This window comes from Wyeomyia smithii, chromosome 1, assembly GCF_029784165.1.
Source record: "Wyeomyia smithii strain HCP4-BCI-WySm-NY-G18 chromosome 1, ASM2978416v1, whole genome shotgun sequence".
NCBI lineage: Eukaryota > Metazoa > Arthropoda > Insecta > Diptera > Culicidae > Wyeomyia > Wyeomyia smithii.
Window position 1 is genome coordinate 199,201,778 of NC_073694.1, and position 22,536 is coordinate 199,224,313.

Consider the following 22,536-nt stretch of genomic DNA (forward strand, 5'->3'; position numbering starts at 1 on the left):
AAAGAGGGCCATGATCGATCCACTTGATAGTGTTGGTCGATCGGTTTTCTGGATCGAAACGATCATACGTTGCTACCCTGTGGAACGTCCACTTTCATTTCGATTCCATTACCATTCTGACAGCAGAAACGACGGAACTGTCACTGATGCAAACCGATTGAGCGAACAATGTGCCAACATTTACCGATTATTAGGTAATACGTACCGCACCAGCAAATCCATATGGCAGGATGTTTGTACCTGCGCTTTTCCGCCGAAATGGAATGAACAATATGCACCACTGCACCCGGTTCGGGATGCTATCTGTCGCGTTTTGCGAAATCGATAATAACACTGCGTTGTCAAGAGTGTGGCAGGAGACAAGTACAGGCTGAAAACCCTGGAATCGATATTTGGAATTCAACGTTATTCTAGAGCATTTAGAGAACATTTATAATATCACAAATGGCACTGTCACTGTTACATTTATTACTAGACATTCGGGACAATCTGTTGAATTGCACTTCTCTAAATGGAGCTCAGAATTTTACCGTTGACAGTAGCTATACAAATTTTTTTAAATAAAAACCACAACGCAAAAGTCAACCAACCCCCAAAGCGGATTAAAAAATGCGATGCATGGTAAATCCATCAGCAAATCTGCACCCGGACTTTCGATGATGAAAAAACAGGTGCCACTGTCGCGTGCTGTCGCTACGTACACCGAACGGCTTCCTCCAGTATGAATAATAAATCGGCCGGAAATGAATCACGGATACTAGCCGCTTCCTTGTTTCCGACCAGTTTTTGCCCGCACTTTTATTTTCCAAATCTAATGTTTTCGCCTTATGCTTCCAGACATGCAGAGAGAGACCGGAAAAGGTGCAAAAGTAACATCCAGATCCTGGTTTCGCCGCTAGGGATAAGCCTTTGCCGGTTCCGTTGTGTGACCAGGTAACTTTTTGGATTTGACTTTTGCAACTACGCTAAGCAACATGCCTAGAGACTGGTCGGTATGTGAGGCACACATACAGGCGTTGGGTTCAAACAGTTTAATCGGATCCTGACCCCGATACGGCAGCAATTTTACGCCAACAGTAGTAGGGAGCGTTCTCGGTTTTGGGGCGGGAGGTGCTATGCAAGTTTACTGACGGGATTAGGATGGTGCATGCAAATTTCGATTCGATGTTAGATACTGTCTGTTGCGGCTTGTCGCTTCCCAAGAGACTGGAAGAGGCCTGTTAACGGGTTGGGATGAGACAAAAAACGGACTGTTCATTGTCAACATGCCGTCCTGCTGGAGACAGTTCTAGATTGGATAGTACGAAAGCACTGAAATCTGGAACATCCAGCGTAAAGTAGTTGTTGGCTCCTGCACGTTGAATTGTTTCCCAAATAACAACGCTCAGCCAGACTTGATGATGATGTCCAAATTGTGACCTACAAACTAATAACTCAATCAGTAATTCACTCTATCCTTCTTTAGCTGAAACAATCTGGGTCAATATAATAACTTCATTAAAACGCAAGCAAAGTGATGTTACATTATTATCCATTATATAAACCAAACATGAAGAAATAATGCCTCGAGAAAGCAGTTAATCATGTCCAATGTTAACCCAGCACATTCAGACCAATCAACTTGAAGGTAAATAATCGACCCTCCTTGCACGAAACCTTCACCGGAATAGGAAGCTGTAAAACAATTTTATTTACACAACAGAACCAACTTTTGTAGAATAACATTTCTGTTTTTATTCATCGGACTTAGTTTTTTTTTGTCCGTAAACAAACGTGAGTGAAAGTGTTTCGAAACGCAAAATTAAAAGTCAACAAAGCATTCTGAAGTTCATTTTTTCGACTGTTTATGTGTGCCACCCGCTAGGTGAATTAGTTCTCAGCGCTCTGCGTCAAGTTATCGCGCAATCGAACCCATCGCATAGAGTGAATTAATTGCCCGCAATAAATTTCCACGCAATTAATTCGAGTTGATTGAGGTGTTCATCGAGTTGTGCTTGCGGCTGTTGGGAAATGGCAGTTGGACACGCACGGGGCGTATTTATTTTCGGTTTTGGAGTCGAGTACTTTCCGCGAAAGCTCTGTACTCGTCCTTCAGTTGTACCGCGTAAGAAATGAGTTTGAGAGGATCTGTTAAGATTACTTAATCGAAAGATCGATATTAATCAATGATTGTGTAAAGTACCCGTTGATGATAAATTTTAATGCGTGCTTCATACTTGCTGAAACTGAAAATAACTTTTGTAGTTCCAAAAATCCAATCCAATCGAAAGGACGTAAGAATGTCCAAAAGCAGAGGTTTAGGTCTCAAAAGTTGACACCCAAACATATTGTAGCTGATTGCATACAAACTTAAGCAGTACGATACTACAGTTATTTTTGCAACCTTGCGTACAAACCGCTTCGATGCGATGGCTATTTAATTATCATAAATAACGCAGTGCCTAGGACTCAATACAGAAGGTTCTTTTGGGCCAACTACCAATGAGAAAGATTGCATTGCGACACTAGCTCAAGCTTAAAAATAGGTGGTTTCAGAGCTTTGCCTGACCGTCGGAGAAAATTCCTGCCGGTAATTCTTCTCAATGCAGACGTGGCATATTTCAATTTGTAGAACTGTTGGTCAGTGCCCCACAGAAAAATATTCTTCGCACGTTAGTCGCGGAAGAACTACGAGCTTTCCTTTTTCCCAAGTTTCTAGTTCAATCTAGTCATTAGACAGGAATCCTTGTTGGAAGTTTTTGTGACGGAAATTTATGGCAAATTGCATTCGGTTTGATTTAGAGAAAGGAGCGAAGCATTTGTAAGAGGGTGTCCTTTAGTTGTTCTTCTCGTTTGGCATGAACCGTAATTTCTAGGTGCAAATTTCCCAGATTAAAAGCATAAGTTATAAATTATCAACGCCGTGCTCACCCACAACTTTTCGCATTGAGTGGTGAGAGTCGTTACCAAAAGCTCCTTCGATATCAAGAAAATCGGTTTTGCAACTCCCTTGGTGTTTATAGTGTTCTCGATTTTGTCTACTAACAAATGTAACGCATCTACAGTAGATTCGTTGTTTTGATAAGCAAATTGGGGTTTGTTCAATTGATTAAGCAATCAGTCATTGCGCCTTCCAGTCTTTAGCAGAACAATAACTTTTGTTTACCGTCAACTATTAGCTACCAGATTAAGTTTTTGACCCGCGCAACAAGTTTCGAAAATATATGGAATTATCGTCAACTGGTGATTTATGATTTAGACTAATTTAGAGCATTTTTTATTCCAACCATATTCGAGCCATAAAGGGTTATGAATGTAATGCTCATACGTAGCTTTTCGCGTTGAGTGATGAGAGATGTTATCAAAAGCTCCTTTGATGTCAAGAAAAACGGTGCTGCCGATTTTGTCTAGTCACAAATGTATCTACCGCAAATTTTTAGCATGTGAAGGTTAGAAGAATTATATCGCAGCCCATACTAGTCAAGCACCTAATGTGAAGCTCTAACTATACCATGAAACTTTGTAGGAGACTGGAAACCGATTGGATTAACTCTGAAAGCGGTGACAATTTTTTCTACTAGTTTTCTTTCCTCATCAGATTCTATGAACCGACCTTGTACATTTTCTTTTTTGTCTTATGATCTGTGCAAAATTTCAACTTAATCGGACATGATATAAGGGCGCCCCATGACGGACGGTGATGACGGTGGGAAAGATGATGTTTTGAGTGAGTTGACAAAGATGAGAGATGCCTTATCATCTGTCTCCCAGTCGCTCACGAATAATCAAAACAAAATTGAAACCCAGATAAATGTTGCTGTTTCTAACGCGATCGAGACTATTTTGAAATCTGTCAGCGATTCTCTTCGTGAGAGTCTGGCAAACATTGAGACCAGTGTTGCTAGAAAGCTGGATGATTTCAAAAACCATATAGTCTTAAATACCGATCGCGATAGAAATAATGGTCCAATGAACAGAAAAAGGAGACGAAATGAGAGAACGGTTCACTCTGAATCGGACTCTAACCCCAGTAAAAAGATGTTAATAGTACGTGATGACGAGGTTTTTTCGAATAGTATACCAACATACGCGAATGTTTTAGCGGGTTCGACTGGGAGTATGTCAAATAAATTACAGAAAAAGGAAAACCGTAAGGCTCGGCCGGTCATTGTGATCAAACCGGTCGAGACTTCTCAATCTAGTGAAGATACTAGATGTTTTTTGAAAAAAACTTTAGATCCAAAAATCCACAAAATTAGGAATTTTAGAAACGGTAAGAATGGCTCGATAATTGCAGAGTGTGCAGTAGGGGATAATGTTGAGGTTGTTAAAAAAGACATTGAAAGCAATCTAGGTGAACGATATAATGCTGTTATTCCCACAATCCCGAAGCCTAAGTTGAAAATTGTGGGAATGAGTGATCGATATTCCTCCGATGAATTCATAGACTTGTTTAAAAGTCAGAATGATAGCATCGGCTTTAAATAAGTAAAGGTTATTGCCGAGTATGAAAATTCACGCTTCAAATATAACAAGTTTAATGTGATAATCGTAGTTGATCAAGACACTTATAACTGCCTAATGAATGCTGGAAAAGTAAGCATTGGGTGGGACAAGTGTTTTGTACGAGAGGCCATAAATGTATTGCGTTGCTTTAAATGTGGCGAATTTGGTCATAAAAGCACAGAGTGTGTTAATCCTGAGACATGCTCTAAATGCAGTGAAAAGCACGAAACATCGGAATGCGCTTCTACTGATTATAATTGCGTAAATTGTTTAAAACATAATAATGAGTTAAAAATGAATTTGGACGCGAAACATCCAGCATCAAGTTCGCAGTGTCCAGTTTTTCGGAGACTGTTTGAAAAAAGGAAAAGCAACATGTTGTCAAGTAAATAGCAGCTGAAGAAAATGCAATGTGAGAGGAAATTAGAAATAGTTTATCTTAATATTGCTGGTTTATCCACAAATTATGTTGCTTTGCGGCATCTTGTGGAAACAAAACGACCAATGTTAGTATTACTGGCTGAAACTCACATAGTGGAAGCTGATGCATTTGATCAATATAGCATTCCGGGTTATAAAGTTGCTTTTTGCCTTTCACATTCCAGACATACTGGTGGGGTTGCTATTTACGCCAAGGAATCAGTCAAGTTCAACATTCTATCAAACGAATCTGTTGAAAACAATTGGTTTCTGGGAATATCAGTTCAGAGAGGCATGACGATGGGAAATTTTGGAATAGTCTACCATTCCCCCAGTTCAAGTGACCAGCGTTTTTTGGAAATTTTAGATAACTGGTGGGAAAATTTTGTTGATTTGAATAAATTAAACGTAATTGCTGGTGATTTCAATATTGATTTGCTTGGTGAATAGAATTTGAATCAATTAAAGCAATTAGTCGTTTTTTTTCAATTTAAGACAAACAGTTTTTTAATTTACAAGAATTTCCAGACACTCTCGTACCTTGATTGATCATGTGTTCTCAAATTTTGATAATGTTCATTCCATTACAGAGGCCGATTATAAAATAACAGATCATGAGACAATTTGTATTTCAATTGAAAACGATCAAAACCGAGAGGATAAAGTAAGAATAAAGTGCTGGAATAGTTATTCGAAACAAGCAATGTCTCAGCTTGTTTCAAGAAGTTTGAATTTTCATCCAATAACTGGAAATTCGGACAATAAAGCAGCTGTTCTAACAAATACGCTGGAAGAGTGTACCAAATATTTAGTTTTTGAAAAATTTGTTGAGTTACAAAATTCGAACAGCTGGTACTCTTTAGATCTTGTGCGTTTAAAACGTAAAAAAGATAAATGTTTTAAGTTTTTGTAGAAGTAATGATAACGATGATTGGAACAGGTACACCGCGGCGCGAAACATATATTCACGCACCTTGAAAAAGGTTAGATGTGCATATATACAACGGAAGATCGATCAACATCAAAATAACAGCAAAGAGTTATGGTAAACTTTAAAAAAATTAATGAAAAGTAATAATACATTATCACAGCCCATAACTTTTAATGGTATTGAGGAAAACTCCGCGCGAGTTATTGCAAATAAATTTAACAGTTATTTCGTTGAAAGTGTTCAATCGATCAATCAAAGTATTGATGTGGTCAATGAACCTGACGAGATAATACAGCCGATCCATAATAACTGTAGGTTTGATGGTTTTCATCCTATTACTTTTGCAGAGTTGAAAGATATTTGTTTCTCTTTGAAGAGATCGGCTAGTATCGACAATGTCAACGCAAAAGTAATACAAGATTGCTTTCATGTAATTGGACACGACCTGCTGGACCTTGTCAACGAATCTTTACAAACAGGGCACGTGCCTGAAGTTTGGAAGGAATCTCTTGTGGTTCCTATCCCCAAAATTACTGGGACGAATAAAGCCGAAGAGTTCCGCCCCATTAATATACTACACACATTAGAGAAAGTTTTGGAGCTAATTGTTCAAGGCCAGCTAATGCATTGTTTGAACAGTAATAATTTGCTAATCCCAGAACAATCAGGTTATCGAGAGGGACACTCTTGTGAGTCTGCATTGAACTTGGTGTTAGCAAAATGGAAAGAGAAAATCGAGGCTAAAGAAACTATTTTTGCGGTGTTTTTGGATCTCAAACGCGCTTTTGAAACAATTTCTAGGCCCTTATTGTTGCAAACATTGAAGCGCTTTGGTATCGTAGGGACAGCATACAAATGGTTTGAAAGCTATTTGTGTGCTAGAAATCAGAAGACTCGTTTTTATGATTCTGAATCAGTTTTCATTGCTAATACACTGGGTGTACCGCAAGGAAGTGTTTTAGGGCCCTTTTGTTTATAATTTATATTAATGACATGAAGCGAGTTTTACGGTTTTGCGATGTAAATTTTTTTGCCGATGACACTGTTCTGTTCATAGCGGCTAAAAACCCAAATGATGTTGAAACACTTTTGAACCAAGATTTACATTATCTGGCGAATTGGTTAAATTTAAAAAAACTTAAACTAAACATTAGCAAAACAAAATATTTGATTATTTTTTCGGCCAACTCCAGACCAGACGTAAATATTGCAATTAATGGTGAGACGATTGATCGCGTGAATGAGGTAAAATATCTTGGGGTAATCATTGATGACAAGTTAACTTTTAAGTCTCACATTGACAACGTCATCAGAAAAATGGCTAAAAAATACGGTATTCTGTGTCGTTTAAAAAATGAATTGACTGTTAGTAGTAAAATTTTGTTGTATAAGTCAATCATTTCACCACATATAGACTTTTGCTCATCCATCTTATTCCTTGCAAATAATACACAAATATTAAGATTACAGCGGTTACAAAATAAAGTAATGCGATTAATATTAAGATGTAATAGATACACTTCCTCAAGTTTCATGCTGGACGCGTTGCAATGGCTTTCTGTGAAGCAACGAGTATATTTTTTGACAATGGTGTTTCTTTATAAAATTTTTAATAATATGCTGCCTCGATATTTGTGTGATCGAATTGATAGAGGAAGTGATTTTCATAGGTACAACACTAGAAACGCGGAGTACGCTAGAACACCACACTTTTCATTTAGTAGATCACAGAACTCTCTGTTGTACAAAGGAATTAACTTTTTCAATTCGATGCCCAGACAAGTGTGCAGCAACAATGGCGGAGTTCAAAAGGCTTTGTATTTCACACATAAAATCTGTTTTGTAGACAGATTTCAACGAACTTTTTGTAAATTATGGAGAAGATTGTAATATTTAAGTTTTTTTTTAATTTATCTGGTACACTAAGTTATTATGTTCATTGATGATGATGGATTTTTGTTTGAATATAGCTAATAATATTAAATAGTAGAGTTAAAAAAATGAGTTGACTACACATGTTTGAGCCACGCGCGCGTAGACTGACATAGACAATCTGGATACTGAGTACATCAGGGTTAAACCCCTGAAATTGAAACAAAAGGCATATCGGGTTGATAAGTTGCTTTTTGGTTTGTAATAGTATATATATCTTTACCAAGATTCTTAATATTTATCTGTTTTCACGATTTATAACAAAGGGTTGGGAGAAAAAACTGAAAAGGCTTGGGTTTGCCTGTGGACTGTGAAGCTCGTTATCGAGAACTATAGTAGCATAGGATCTCTCTCGTAGTTCTGGTTCGTTATCCAGAACCAATTCTGATTAGTTAAAGCTCCTAAATGTTAGGTTCGATTCCTAACCAAATCCAGATAATTTTCGGGTTGGAAATGTTTTGGATGAGCCTTGGATCAATGATGTTATTGGAAAATCGCTTTTTTTATTTTCAAATTATTGGTATTCTTTTGAAGGGTTACTATGTCTGTATTAATAACCAGTCCGTTATTTGTTTGCCTACTGGTTACATTGTCTGTCTCTAAATAATATCTTTCATAGATAAATCGACCAGCTCAAACCGATGTAGGGGTATGGGACCATCATCATCATTATCATCAAGAATCTCCTGAGGAGGGAGTACATGAAATCAGGAATGTCGAAAAAAATTTTTTCGATGCTAACTCACTAAAAATGCACAAAACGTCGGGATCTGATGTTATCTTGAGAAAAATTTTGCTCGCAAATCGACCTTCTGGAACCATGTTCATTGCCATTAATAGAAACAAACATTTTATTTGGATTTTTTTTACCTTGTTTAACTTATAAAATATGATATTCTAATACATTATTTTTCGGAATAGAAAGAAATGTTTTGGCATTTAATTGTAAAATAGGCATTTGTGAGATAACACCAGTTCTCGACGTTTTATGCATTTTTAAGTCACATTAAATCGGAAATAAAATTCATTTTTTCAATGTTAGGTACCTTTGAGGATTTTCGAAGCTCAAAAATCTGAACGTTGCGCACTTTGAGCCACCCATAAATCATCTCCGATTGAGCTATAATTTTGTGATGTAATTTTTTTTTTTTTTGAATTAATAAACAAAATGTACACGGTCAGTTTTTGAAATCTGACATGGCCATTTTCGCGGCCACCCCAATGCACAGTGCACAATGATCCAGAAGCCGAATTTAGGGGGAAATTTGGGTCTAGAAATAGGGTGACCATCAAAAACGGCTATATTTGATGTATTTTATTAAAAAAAAAACTCATAGCTTTTGAACCAGTTGATCGATTCTTGATCTTTTTAGGTCGAATTAAAGGTAATTACTTCTAGTTATAAGAAAAAAAAAATAAATCTAGGTGCTTTTATATGCATAATGTATTAAATTATTGGAATTTTCGTCTTGTTTTTAAATTGAATTTACTTTAATTTAAAAAATAATATATTTTGAAAAAATCCTCCATTTATAGAGTCAAGTATGCCCTTCAAAATGAGACCAAGAAATATTTTTTATGTTTGCACCAAAAACAATGAAATACAAATGAAAAACGCATATTTTTTGATGAAAAATATTAATAACTTCGAGTAAAATTGAGATATTTACGATGTCAGAAATGCACATTGTTTCTCTTGAAAAGCTCTTAAAGTTTTTGAAATCTGACATGACCATTTTCGCGGCCACCCCAATGCACAGTGGTCCAAAGTAACAAAAAGTGGAAGGTAATTCCATAGCGCCTTTCATCTTTATCCTAGCTTAGTGGTGTTTTCGGAACATTTGTTTGTATGAATGATCCGCATAATACCCAATCAAAAGTTTCGAAAAGTTTACCACATTAAAAACATTATTTGACAAAGTTGCAGAAGATATAAAAATATAACTTTGCGGAACAAACAAAGTTAATATCTTTATTGGGTATAAAGTTATATAGTATATTATATGGAGAAGTAACTTGAAATTTAGTTTCTTATGCTAAACATTTGTTAGTTGCATTTTACAAGAAAACGTTGTTCGAAGAAATTGTTCGAGTACATAAAAAAGACGTTTTAGTTTATATTTTCGATAACTTTAAGGACGTATTCTTTCTGAGCTGTTCCAATCGGGACGGTTTTTACTTAGACTAAATTACCCCACATAGACTGCCAGACATTTTTTTTCCTATCGTACGCTTTCACCTTTCGCTTTTAGGTATACTTTAAACAACACTGCAATGAAGTACGTATACTTTCAATTCATTGCTATAAGAGCAGAAGAAATGAGTATAGTTTCACATGCATTATTTCTCCAAAAATTGGAGAATTTGGATCTAGAGTTCGATAGCGATGTTCTAAAGAAAAACTTTTCTCTACAAAGCGCCTATTCCATTATATCAAAAATTGGTTGGTAACCCCATATATATAACTTTCGACGTCTTATTTTCTTTACCTCTGTAGATTGATAGAAAAGTTGTTCTACAATGTTGTAGCCTCGTTAATTTCAGGCAACGTTATTTTTTGTATTTGAGTAAATTCAATATGAAAAAGACATAAAAAATATAATAATTTCATAATTTTTCTTTCAAAAGTATACATTTTTGAAAGCTTGGTGTTTGGATTCTAAAACTAGGAATCGAACATCAAAAATTAATTTATTAGCTCAAAAGTACTTAATTTTTGAAAATAAAATATGCCGAATAAAGCCATTTTTTTCTGGTTACCCTATTTCGGAACTGGTCACCTAAAATGCTTCAATTGTGCTCGGAATTGCAGTAATCGATCTTCAATGAAAAATAATCAGACCGATTTTTTTTGTTGGGTCATTGAGTAGATCAAACGAATTATGTAATCAGCATATTGTAGCTCGATCAACGCAAAACGGTTCAAGACTGGTCACGCAGCGATCATATTTTAAAGCAAGTTTTTTCCGTGTTGGGTGTTCACGTCACTGCGACCAATTTTTTGATATTTTGTGACATCTTTTTTTCATATTTCAAAGCATAAATCGCGTTGTGAGTCACAACTTGTGACTTGTTGAAGAGTTTTCTGTTTCACATAACGCACACAATCACGTTCAGGTGCCGCTTATTGCGGCAGAAGTTATCAGATGGTTGCTATTGTACGGCAGCTAATTTGAAAAAAAAAATGGTTTAATGGTTCAAGAAAATAATCCCGCGCTACAGGGCCGAGAAAGTTTTTCATTCGCATTGGTTCTATTTTTTCGCAACAATTTTATAATAATAAGCTATATATGGTGACAGCGGTGGGATCACCCAAGGAAGAGTGTTAGGAATGCCAAAAATTTCTAGAGCGTGACATCATTCAACCAAAATTTGAAACATTATGTAGATAATCAAATTCGTTGTGATGAAAAATAAAAATGTAGAGCCCTTCTGATAGATAGGGAGAAAATAGTACATAAAAATATGCAGATATATAAGTACGGCTAGAACGGAATCGAGATCCGATACAAAATGGCAAATATGACTACTAGCTAGTTGGACCAAATAACTACTATGTGTATTATTGCATATTTGATTACCACGTGTTGAGTTGACATTTTGATCCACTGTATATATACCTGTTGAAAATCAGCTTCTTTTGGAATTGGAAACAGGATTGAGATTGAAATTAGAATCTGGATTGATGTTAGGATGTGGATTAGGATTCATTAGGATTTTTTAGATTTTTAAGACATAGAGCTATTGCAGTTCTTCGCAGCGTATACTACTGATCTGAAGTCCCAGTAGAAATTGCTTTTCTTTAAGGGACTCATTAGTTTACTACTCTATGAAAACTTTAACCAAGAATGGCAGAAACATTTTATTTTAAGAAAATTTTCAGTTTGAGTTTGAACCTTTTACACATATAAATTTGCTTCAATGCTATTGCCAAAGCGTTGTAATATTTTTTAACAAACACTGAAATTCTGTACTGACCAGACATTGTGTGTCAGAATGTAACTGAATTGCATAGTGTAAACTTTTGTGATGGAGAATGAAGTGAGCAAAGGCCATTAATAGGAAGAATATTAGGAGAACTTTCAGAATAGAGACCCAAAGAAATCCGGAGTAAAGTATTGACAGTCCGACATAACTTTGTGGATAGAAAAGATTGGTATCGTCTGCAAGTAGACGTGGGATTCCCGTCAAAGGGAGCCTGTACAAGTCATTGATATATAACAGAAATAGAAGAGGACCTATATTACTTCCTTGCGGGATGCTCAAACAGCTAAATCATTTGCAATACCATCCGAGTATGTTCAATAGAATGAAGTGGTTTATTGCTTACGTAGATTCAAAAATAGAGCACCAACAACTAGCAGTCTAATAGTTCAACATTTGCTGTAAATGAACTAATTTCTTCTCAAAAACATAACTGAAGGTTATTCAATACACTATGTTTATCAAGAGGAGGTAAAATTCTTTTGAAAAGTATTTTTTCAAGATTTTTTTTTTAAATACTGACGGTGATTCAAGAATAGGAACTGCCTTATTTCCAATATTTTAATAAAAGTTTCTTACAAAATTCAAGAGAAAGTGATACAATTATTTTTGACAATATCAGCGAAAATGTTATCAATTCCACAGGTTTATTTCGCACCAAATTACTGATCAACAGCATAACTTAATTTGCAGAAGCAGGATCTAAAAAAACGAACTTCGAAACTCGTTGTAAATTTGAACAAGAAATATTTTGTATAGTGGCGGCTAGTTGTTGATAAATACACGAAATAATTTGTTAAATATTTCACATATTTATAGGTTAACAAAAAGTGTTATTGATTCAGATTTAACAGTTTTTCCAAAAATATGGTTTATGTTTTTGCACATCTAGTTTTGTTTAAAAGGTTGTTAGAAAACAATTGTTTAGTTTTTGGTTTAAAAGTTCCAAAGGTGAGGGTCATCGAAATTCCTCTTCACACGCTTTATCGAATTGTTTTCAATTTGGATCAACTGTAACAAAATAAAGTTCAGCCACGGACAAAAAAAATGCTTCGTATTCACTTGTTTCCTAATTATGCTCGAGTGTTTTTCAAAAACGAAATGTAATTTGATGGTTTTCGGAAAATCAAATATCAACATTGTGTATCGTTCCATTATTATCTAGAAATTGTTTGAACTGGGATTGCAATTGGGATGAATGAAGATTGGTATTGTATTTATGACTGGGAGCCAGGTTGAGATTGAGATCGGAATTAAAATTGGGATTGGTATCGAGTGGAATTTGAATTCTAGCTTCGGTAATCTCTCATACAATAGAAAAATATCTACAAAATTTTGTCCAAAGGATTCGAAGAAAAAAAAAAGATTCGAAGAAAAAAAGATGCTCATCAGCGAATTTGTGTTTAAAATTTCCTCGTATAATAAAATAAAATTTTAATGTGATTTCGAAATGTTACAAGGGAATACTTTTGTGAAAGATAATCTTTTTTTAAATGATAGAAAACTGGAAATTTTCAATTCTTCAAAAATCTATTCAACTTTTCGTATTTGCACTCAGGGGATAGATTTGCTTCACAACAACATTATCCACTCCATCGGTGACATCAATCTAACTTTTCACAGTTGAACTCACGCCAAAACATCGAGCAATTTCAACCTAATAATCACTCAATGCAGCCCTCAACCGGTAACAAAAGCAAGCAAGCAAGCAAGCAGCAGAAAGCAATTTGCGCGTTCCTTTCAAAAGCAATCTCCATATATCTATCCGCGCCCAAACGAAACCAGCAGCTCTGGCACACGGGCGCTAAGAAAACACCTCCTAAGGACATTCCCAAGCTGCAACAGCTTCTCCCGAGCAAGTGGTGTGGAATAAATCAACCGTGGCCACGGTGCGATGCGTAATCTTCGCCGGAGCCGTGATACCGTGACCGAGGCGTTGGGAGAAGGGCGTTTTTATTGATTTCTTCACCTACGCACCGAGGGACTCCGTCTGCCGAAACGGCGGGAAAAGTTGGCAACAGCTCCCGATGTCGGTGCGTTATCTTTTTCTCTTCGTATTTTTTCCCTTCATTTCCACCTCAAGCACACCTCCCACCACAATTCTTCCTGTGCGGTACAGTAGCAAGCGATGCGATGGGCATGCGATTTATTTGTGTTTGAATTTTTCAATCTACTATTCACTAACACCGTGCAGCAGGCTTCGAATCATCGCGCCCGGTTAGCGACAGACGTTTATATTGGATGGACTGAATGAAGCGAAAAGCTCCCAAAGAGATGCCGCGTTCGGATTTTTTTTTCTCCCCTCTTGTCAATGGGGAGTTATTTTCCCTTGATGGGAGTTATCGATGGCGATTTTTCCTCGCTTTTCGGGTGTTTCTTTTTTTTGCGCTTCCCCGTACAGTGCGTTGTGACTACTGGCAGTTGAGTTGAGTCTATGATTTGAGCACCACAATCGCAAGTATTGAAGGTTTTAGATTCATGGGGGCGTGAATGAAATGAACAGATTAAAGTCATTTGCGAATGGAAGTGTGCATCACTGAAGACATAAAACGGAAACATTGACAGAGATTTTCGAAGTTTTTATGTAATTTATGTAATTGAGAGAGTGAATTGTTTTTTTTTTCTCAGCTTACGAATGTTGTATGCAAAACAATTTTCCTATCGATTGGACTTAGAGTGGTAACGCTTTTTTTAACATGCTCCTTACAAAACGCTCGATAGTCTGTCGGCTAATCAATACGGTGAAGCAGATAGTGCAACATTTAATCAATCTAATTAAATTCAATTGAAACGAGTCACGGGATATCTACGAGTCAACTCTGTTTTGCTTGTGAAAACTATACCGAGTGAACTTGTTGTGAGCAAAGAAACGGCGACAGCAACGGAGGGAAGGTGATGGCAGGTTATTTGTAGCTACAAAATGGTATCGTGTGCTTCTGTCAAAAGCTGGGTAACCAAGTATAAATGCAACTCTTGAAATCAAATTAGAAAAAAAGTCTAACTTCATAAAAACAAGATTGCACTGCATGTCAATAAAATCTAAAGAAACTTGGCGCACATTTTTCCCTCTGGTTAGGAGTACTATTTTACTCACCATAACCTCGTTGCAAAGCGCCCGCGTTTTGTCTTTCTCCATTTTCCCAGCAAAGGTGCAGCGAAAGTAATAGTTTTCCGTCAGACAGGCGAGCGGCTTATATCAATTACCGGTGAACCGAACGGTCGCCATATCGAGCAGTAACGATCTCGTGACGACAAGCAAGCTTCAATGCAGAACTTTCCTGATTCATTACCCTTCTAAAGCTGCTTGCTGCAGCGCCGGTCTCTAATTAATGTGTCACTATTTGTAATCTACGAACGCGGGGGGCATGATTGGATGGAAGAAGGTGCGGAAAGGAATTGTCCAATCAGATATTCACTTTAACGGCAAGCGCTTGCAATTTTTTTCCAAGAAATTGCGATCGCGGGAATGTGAAGCAGGTGACGTACGATGATCCAATTTCTTTCAGCGGCAGCCATAAAGCGACTGTCGGTACAGACCGGACCACAGCTAGAGAAGGGAAGGAGCTCGCACTGAACCGGGTCTTTGTTTATTGACTTGGTGTGTAATTTGCTCCGGTAATTTTATTGCCACCCCGAGGTTGCATGATTCGATCATTGTTTTAATGTAAATTTTATGACCTATCATTTCGTGCCCGGTAATTGTGGGATGTCTTGGAAATGCTTCTCACTCACGCAGTTTGGTTGAGGACGGAAAACAGTACACTTCTAGGCTTAACTAGAGAAGGCGGGTGAATGTCAAAGAAATTTATGTTGTTGAAGCGCTGGGAAAATTGCAGGGACAGTGACGCTGTGTATATCGACATCAATCACCAAGTTGTTACAATTACGTACGCATCAGAAGAAGTTGTTTTCCTTTAAATTTTACAAACTTTATTTGACGACACAATTACATATTGACATAATAAAAAACCTGTACCTAGAATGTTTTATGAATTATTCATTCAATTGAACAATGAGCAAAACGATTATTATTTTTTCATCGAATAAAATAAAATAAATTCACTCAAACGTACTGCTTCATATAGGAGAAAAGTTAGAAGAAGTCTTTCATGGAGAACTTTTTGAACAACAACCAACAATATTGCCTAACTAAGTACTGCTTTAGCTTTTGTTGTTGCGCTGCCTCGTAGCAGAGAACGTTTTCACCAGGTTTAGCAGTGTTTTCACCCGCCTGACAGAATAATAAGAAGAGCTAAGAGCAGTACCTAATTTGGCCAAATTGTAGATATGAAGCAGCACTACAAGTTCTTCATATGAGACATTCTCATGTTTAGCTTCTAGCTTGTGAATATGCATAAGCAAGAGTGAATGCAAAAAAACTCTTTACTCTTACTCTTTACTGAAAAAATTTTAAACCCGTATTTTTTGGTTGGCCATTAGGGTGAAACTTTCTGAAATAGGGTGGGCCACGAACGAACTTTTTTCAAAATTTTTAATTTTCAAAAATTCGTTGAACCGATTGTGAGTCTTAAGTATCAAATTGAAGGTAATTAGAGCAGCTTACAAGAAAAAAAAAAAACTAACTGTACTTAAAATAACAACAACAAGGCGAATATTATAATACAAGCCGAATCATGGCGTTTATGTGGGTTCGAGATTCAGGTGACCTTATTGTTCGATTTTGTTTTTTTTTAATCAGAAAATTTTACATAAAATATCAAATATTCACGGAGGTAAATTTCTTTATTTTCGAGATAGATTTTTTTCATTCCTCAATATCCACCATGATCACCATGCGTCTTCATTGGAAAAAGGCTACCTCAATGTAAATATATCAAACAAAAGGATCTCCTGAGTCTTTATCTTTAATAAAGAAAGTTTGCCAAATTTTTACGAAAGGAAACGTCTCACTTCAGTAGGGGAAAGAACCGTTAGTCTTCGAATCACTAAACGGTTTTCGAATAATGAACAATGACACAAATTAAAAAAAAAAACATAAACAACAATCAAAACATAAATCACACAAACATATGAAAAGATGCTTGAATTACTAAAATCATACACGAAATAGTACGAGGGCGGTATCCAAGACACTGCCGCATGACGTAGAACTATGATATTTTTCCATATTTCGATGCTTTGGAGAAATCGTCTTCCGCCGATCCTTGGCACATTTCTAGGAATTGCGCTTATATATCACATTCATATGACGAGACATTGCGAGGATAGAGAAGATCGTACAAATTCTCAATATAGTCGTTTATTCACTAAACGAAACTTCTTTTGCAAACTGCTATCGCTGTAAAACTGTAATACCAAAATCTGGCGTTCAAATGTCACCAGTACGATCTTGGAATGACTACGGCGGTAAAATATTTGAATGGTACCTTTCATATCAAGGTTTTGTCAGTTACTTTAAAAAAGGGGCGGAGCGCAGCAGAATAGGAAATGACAAGGAAAGTAAAACATTTTCTAAAACTGCACCAGCCGCGGTCGAAAAATCAACATTCGATTATAAGCTTATTTGCATGACTACCGCTATCAGCAACATTTTGTAGGAGAGAAAAATTCAGCTACCTAGTTCAATTACATATTTTTGGGGCACCAAAAGGTGCCAATTGCCGATGATTCTTGATCTCTGGTTATTTCCACAATATTTCCAGCCATTTTTTGACACTTTTGTAGCTACCAAGTACTCCCGAACAGCCGCAATATATACGGGTGAAATTTTGCTTTTCTTCCGTTTTCACGATCAGCACCTAGCAAGGTTTTGGAATGAAAATGATGGTAAAATGTTCAAATGGTACCTTTCATAAATTCCGGTGAGCGTGGCGTGTGTACTAGAGTGAGAGAAACAACAGCAGCAGAAACAAATCGTTCCAGAATCAGATCGCTTGTATCCGTTCATGTCGGCTGTGCTTGGGAAGAGAGGTAGTGATTGGTTACTCGGTATCATTTAGACAATCCATGTTATTTACAAATTTTTCAATAAAGTATCTCAATCAATTGGTTGTTTTTGTTACAACAACTCAACCGTGGAAAATTTCAGATCGATTGATGCCAAAACCTCGATAATCTGATAAAAAATTACTGAAATATAAGCGCTCGAAACCTGGCCACTTTTTCCATGGTAAAATTCCTTGATTTTCAAATTCAGGCACCTAACTTCCAGATAGGCGTAGACGTCAAAAATATATAAAAATAATTATTTGAAAATTAACAATAATTCCAAATATAACGAAAATTACTAAAATATTGAAATAATCAAAATTACTAAGGAAACAAAAATTCTATAAATTAAACAAAAGACGAAAATAATCAAACTTCAAAGTGACAATGATGACAAAAAACGAAAATGTTAAAAATTACAAAGATGACAGAAATGAAAATGATAAAAAAATGTATAACAGATAATAGAAAAATGGAGAATACACTAAGTTCGCTTTTTACGCGGTTTTTTTAAACGCGGGTTTTTTCTACGCGACTTTTTTACGCGGATTCCGGAATTTACGCGGTTTTTTTTTTATGCGGATTCCGGAATTTACGCGGTATTTTTTTTTGCCCGGATTTCGGTTTCCCTAAACTCGTAATGCAAAATTAACGATGGTTTTTTTTACGCGGATTCCGGAATTTACGCGGTTTTTTTTACGCGGCACGTATCCCCCGCGTAAAAAGCGACTTTAGTGTATTACAAAAAAATAAAATATGATAAATGATAAAAACGATGACAGTAACAAAAATGACAAATAAAACATAGTATCAAAAATATAAAGGGAACATCGATAAATGACGTAGCTTTCTTTTTTTGGTATTTTGATCCACCCCCACAAAATCAGACCCCCCTCTAGATGATTACGTAGCTTTATAACAACCCCCCCCCCCTCCATGACAGTTTAGATTTGTCACGTAGCTTGGCTTGACACCCCAACCTACCTCTCGTCACATTTCGTCACAAAACTGCAAACCCCCGGTTCCTAAAATGACGAATTTAAGAAAACTAAAAAAGAGGACAAAGAAGGTTAACAAAATAAACATTACAAAAATGACAGCACTGACAATATGATGCAAATGACACGAATAACACAAATGCTCATATGAATAAACTAATAGAAATGATAATAACAAATAAAAACAATTAGAGTGATAAGAATGACAAAATTGTAAATATGACAAAAGCGAAAGAATTAACAAGACAATGAAATGAACCAGACTTTCGCAAATTATAAACATTGGCGAAATTATGCAATTAACGAAAATGACTATAATGACAAAAGTGACGAAAATGGTCAAAATAATAAAATAATAAATAATAATAGTAATAAAACAGTAACAAGAATCACAACACTCGGAAAGTTCATAAAAATTTCAATTTTGATAAAAATTTCCATAAAAGAAATAGATGGAAACAACTAAAAAGGAAAAAACCCAGAAGAACAAAAACGACAAAAATGTTAAAATTGGCAAATTCAAAACACTGATATTACAACAATAACCAAAATGATGAAAGAGGAAAATGATGAATATGTGGAAGTTGACAAACATCAAAAAATGAAAAAAATGAAAATGAAAATAAATCACATATAAAAACTAAGATGAAAATGATCCAAAATAAAAAATAAAAAACTAAAAAGAAATGCATATAATATTAAAATGATTTAAAACGATACTGGCAAACTGCAGAAACGGACAAAATTGGCAAGAATGATAAAAGTAACAACAAAATGGCAGCTATACAAAATACAAATGATGCAAATTGAAAAAATATAAAAATGCGATTAGAGTCATACCTCGATATAAGGCAACCTCGATATAACGTAACTTTTACCTCGATATAAAGTAACTTTTCAAAATTGAAAATAAATGATACAGCAACTGTTTTTGGGCTATAAATGCTTCAAAAAAATGTTTGTAGTAAGTTTTGAAACCAATGAAACTAATGCGAAAATTGTCCAAAATGTGCATAAGGAAGGTTTAAAAATACTAATAGGTGATGGGAAATAGGTTTTCACGCATCCTTCAGTAACAATTCACAGTCTTGCATCAATTAGAAAAAAAAATTGCTTTGTGCTTGTTGAAATTTTCTCTAAATGGGCATAAGAAAGGTTTAAAAATACTGATAGGTGATGGGAAATAGGTTTTCGCGCATCTGTGAGTAACCACCAACAGTCTTGCATCAATTTAAAAAAACCTTTTGCTTGCTGAAAATTGTCCTAAATGGGCATAAGAATGGATAGGTGATGGGAAATATGTTTTCACGCATCTTTGAGTGACCTCTTGTATCAATTGAAAAAAAATATTTTTTTTGCTTCTGAAAATATTCCTCAATGGGCATAAGAAAGGTTTAAAAATACTGATAGGTTATGGAAAATAGGTTTTCGCGCATTTTATAGTAACCAGTAACATTCTTGCATAAATAAAAAAAAAAATTTTTTTTGCTTCGATATAACGTAACGAAAATAAAAATAAAGTTGCCTTATATCGAGGTATGACTGTATAGCGAAAATGTCGAATATGACAAAGTAGGGTAAAATAACAAAAATGATTAATATGACAAAAATAATTCAACGAAAAAAAAATCAAAGGACGATAATAACAGAAGTTACAAAAAACAATTGCAAAGACACGGAAATTGATGTAAAAAAATAAAATATAACAAATTAGGAGAAAAACCCAGAACAAAACATGGACATGGTTTAAAATTAGACAAAAATTGCCAGAAATGATAGTCCTTACAGAAATGACAAACTCATATAAACGGAATAGAAAAGATAGTGACAACAAAAAGATAAAAATGATAATATGTATTAAAACAATAATCAGAGATTAAAAAGGAACTAAAATTTCAAAAATTGTAAAACTACAAAAAGATTCGAAAAAAAACACAAAATTGACAAAAATGGATAGTGTCTAATATTATAAAAAATTTGAAAATTATGAAAGTTATAACATTGATAATGACAATAACAAAGAAAATCGTGGAAAATTTAAAAAAAGAACGATAATGTTATATGCGATAGAAAAATTACAAAAGTAATGAAAATGACTAATGATAAACATGACAAAACTGGTAGAAATGACAGTAATAGTAAAAATGATAAAAATGGTAACAAATGGTAAACAAAATAAGAAATGACAAATGAAAAAAAAATATAATAACAACCATTAGAGGAAAACGACAAAAATAAACAACAAAATAGAAACGACCTATCAAAAAAAATAAGTTACAGAAGTTATGATAAATGCAAATACAGGTCGGACTCGAATATATATAGTCTCCGGTTTTTTTCACTATATATAATCAAATTTAAATATAATCAAATCAGAGAAAAAAATGTTTTATATTTATTTTTCATAAATGCTTTGTTGTTTTCGGATTAAAAAGAAGAATTTTATTTTTGATTCATCCCCCTAAAAGTAAAAAAACACATTTCTTACAAAAAAAATACACATTTTGTAGTTATTCCTGGTATAAATGCAGTGAAATGTAAAGAAATATTATTAAAATAAATCATAAAAGTGTATGTTGATTTGTCAACTTGTTTGTAATTAATTTCTCAAATTTAAAAAAAAAAAAATTTTTTTTTTCATTTTTATCATTTTTGGAATTATTTTTATTCAGGTTTTTTTGTTTAAGTATTTTTAGTTTTTTTTATTTTAAATATTTTTAAACAATTTTCAAAATTTTTTTGCTTCTATATATAATCGAGTCAAACCTGTATTACGAAAATGATGAAAATAACAAAAATTCCTAAAAATGACGAAACAAAAACTTGAAAAACAATTTGACACAAGTGACAATAATGACAAAAATTTATAACTAACGCCAATGATAAAAAATGACAAAAAAATGACAATAAACACGAAAATTTCAACATTGAGCTTGAGCTTGACGATCGTACATTACGTAGTTGTTCCTCCGTGGTCGATCTAAGTAGTGAAGTTACGCAAGGAACGACGTATATGGCTACTTGGGATTAGTTTGCCATTTCAGTGCACAACAATTAGACACCACCGCTAATTCCTGCTTATAATAAACCATCTATTAAAGAATTATAGAAACTATCGCTTTTTCCATTCACATCAGAACTAGATGTCATTGCTTGACTATCAGTATTAAAGCGGTTCATCGTCATAGGGAAAGGTAAAAAATTGATAGCGAAAAGCTAGAACAAAATTTTGTTGATTCCGTTTGGCATATTGCCTTTAAATTTGTATGAAGATTTGTATGAAAAAAAAAACCTACTTTTTGCAACCTTAAACTACCTTATTGAGTATTGTGCGCATCCGCTTACAACCACACGGCTCTCGTCCTAATTTTGAGCTGTTGTCAAAATCAATACCACGGGCTCTAGACAAATGGTAGTAAGACACAATGGACTTATATAGGAAAAATATGTTTTTAATAGAAAAATATTGCGTTTAGTGAAAGTAAGTACAAGAAAGTTAGAATAAAAGGCATTTGATAGCTGTTTCCTTGGTCAATGAGCAAAATACACGGACAAATTCCGATTTTGCTACCACTGAAAAAGCGCCATCTTTTGCCATTGGACATTTTTTCAGGTGTCCCATTCAGTAGCTACCGCTTTGTAAAGATCTATAGCGGCGCCGGCCACGTCCCTAAAAAGTATGTTGTAAGGAAGGAGGTGTAATAGCCGTTGTTGTCGGAGACCGAGTTTACCTCTGCATCTCCACAACTGCGATGGAAAGGAAAGATCAAATCACCGTGATAAGTGATAGAATCGAACAATATAGTGACGAAAGGTGGTTGATGAATTGGTTTATCT

At 35.1% G+C, this 22,536-nt stretch overlaps 1 protein-coding gene across 3 annotated transcripts in view; it reads right to left on the bottom strand.

Moving 5' to 3' along the window:
• LOC129718959 (uncharacterized) overlaps positions 1–22,536 on the bottom strand; it is a 389,511-nt gene that overhangs the window by 106,689 nt on the left and 260,286 nt on the right. The window lies entirely within an intron of this gene.